Here is a 2,819-nt window from a genome sequence, read left to right on the forward strand (position 1 = left end):
GTTGGCTGAGACAAACACACACTGTCTCTCTCCTACACACCCAGAGCGTTGTGTGTGTGTGTGACTGGGGGGCACAGCTGGGCGTCCTAGTATAAGCCAAGCTCTGTATTCATCATAGTACCACTGTCTCAGGCATTCACTGAAATAATGTTTATAAAACAAACAAAAAGAAAACTATATTTTGGCTAAATAAAAATACAAATTAGATTAGATTAAAAAAAATTATTGTCATCACCATACAGCACAAGTACAGTACAACGAAAAGCAGTTTGTGGCATCCAACCAGAGTGCAAATGTAATATACAATGTACAGTACAGGTGATTAAACTGTGTATAAAATATATAAATTAGTACTACTGAGTAATAGTGCTATATCAGATGTAGGCCTACAGAGTTAGTATTAATATGTACAGTGATACAGGTATATAAAGACACTATGGTAGTAAGTCATACTGGCCACCATGTGTAAGAGTAGGTAGCCAAATAGGTGACTAATGTTTAGAATTATGACTCTTATAGTAAGTGTCCAAATAACATTGTATCTGCACCACATGCACTAAAACCAAAACTTGGACTGTAAAAGAGGGCAGACGTGAAACCAAAACCAGTATACCCACAATAAATACTGCTAAAACATTTATAGCCTCTAAGAAACACTGAAAACAGCCAGGAAACGCCCTCCTCTATTGTCCCATGGATATTCGTTAGGCCAGTGGTTCTCAAACATTTGATACGTAACCAAGGACCCCGTTCCATGGGATCTCTCCTATTTTTTATATTCAGATTTAATTGTATTGCCTATATTTGTGTCTTTCTTCTTTTTTTTATCTACTTTTTCTCCTCCTTTTTTCTGTATTTTGTCTCCCATCCCAATTTGAGTCGTTATGCCAATTCCCCCCTCCCCTTCCTGGTCGTTGCGCGCATTTTCCCCCTACTTGAAGCCTATCACATGTCTCCTCCGATACATGTGGAGGCAGCCAGCCGCTTCTTTTCACCAGACAGCGAGGACTCTCATTGGGTGAGTGTGACGTGTGGGAGGATCACACTACCTCAACAGATCCCTTCCTCGCTGAGCTGAACTCGCTGAGCCGAACTGTAGGAGTCGCTGTTTACAACGACCAGGACCCACCCCACCGGCTTACCACCCGCGGCGCTGACACTGCCAATTGTGTCAGTATGGACGACCGACCAAGCCGGAGGTACCGCGGCAGCTGGATTCGATCCCACTGTCTCTGCGGTGGTAGGTGGTAGTCCGCTGCGCTAACCGGCCGCACCTTATGTCTTTCTTCTATTACCCTGCCCATACCTGTACCTCCCCTCCCCCTGCTGCTATTACCCTGCCCATACCTGTACCTCCCCTCCCCCATGCTGCTATTACCCTGCCCATACCTGTACCTCCCCTCCCCCGTGCTGCTATTACCCTGTCCATACCTGTACCTCCCCCTCCCCCATGCTGCTATTACCCTAACCCTACCCATACCTGTACCTCCCCTCCCCCATGCTGCTATTACCCTGCCCATACCTGTACCTCCCTTCCCCCATGCTGCTATTACCCTGCCTGTTACGAAGGATCAGATTAAACTGAATATATATATTTATTACTTGAGATATATTGTATAGTACTTGTATATCGTCTGATATCCCTTGTATATTCTTTGTACATATACACGGAATATCCCTTTACCTAGTACAGACCATAATATTTCGTTCTCCTATTGGACAGCGATCCCCTAGGCGCCACGGCCATACCCCCAATGTCTAGTTCAAAGTCACCACCAAGACATGCCTGGATATGACCGGCTCTGCGCAAGAATACGAGACAGAAACAAGGCTGGTACTAGATTGTTCACCTAACGTATTAATACGGCGCAGGTGAATACAGCAGTATGTTACCCCCAATAAGTTGAAGCCTCACACCACGATACAACGTGCTATGAAGTGGGCCCGTTTTGCCCCAAAATAGAGCCTTGAGACCGCGTGCGAATTGATAGCTGAAGTGTCAGAGTTTAACGCTGTATCGTCGAGTTCGACCTATTCTATTATTAAGTAATAGTCTATTATGTATAGTGTATCGTGCGGCTACCGTTCTACAGTGACCAGCATTACCAACACTTCCTCGTACCGAGCTAGTGTGCTTATCCAGGCTGGGCGGCTTAACCTGGTGCCGTCATCCGAGGAGCCCTAGACGAGAACCGTGTGGATATGTACACTGGATAACCTACCCCGGCGACTACAGAGCCCTTTTCGGCTGGATTATATTTGCTTTGGTCCTGTGGCTGCTGGATCAGAGAACCGTTCTACCCCGCTGCTGTGTGGGATTTACCCGTGAGGAGCATCACTCGAGCCCGTCTCTAGGAGAGGCTGGCTGGCTTTCACCTATGCTGCACGCATACTTGGATTATAGCTGCTGCTTTCGTCTGCCGATCAAGGGAGTAATGTACCGCCTCCCGTAGCTGGAGCTTATTGATTCCTCGGTGATCCAGACTTTTGCATTCGAACATTCCTCCCCCTGCTGGCTTACAACCGGAGGGACCCTTTTATTATCTCCAGCGGACCTACTAGTGTACCATATATAATTCTTATGATACAGGTGGTATTAATTATCTCCTGCGTAATATTCTCATGGACTTACGCTCTTGACCTATTCATGCACATTCTTCGCCTTACAAGCGCAACTCTCAATCTTGATAAGTAATGTAAGATAATCTTCGTGCTGCTAATAAATATTCTTCTAAACAGTATTTCTTGTGAAGCCGTGTTATTGTGGGAGTGTTCATCACATATACCTGTGTACTGTATGGCCAGTAGTAATGTACATA

This window comes from Notolepis coatsorum, assembly GCF_963971535.1.
Source record: "Notolepis coatsorum genome assembly, chromosome: 1".
NCBI classification, from domain to species: domain Eukaryota; kingdom Metazoa; phylum Chordata; class Actinopteri; order Aulopiformes; family Paralepididae; genus Notolepis; species Notolepis coatsorum.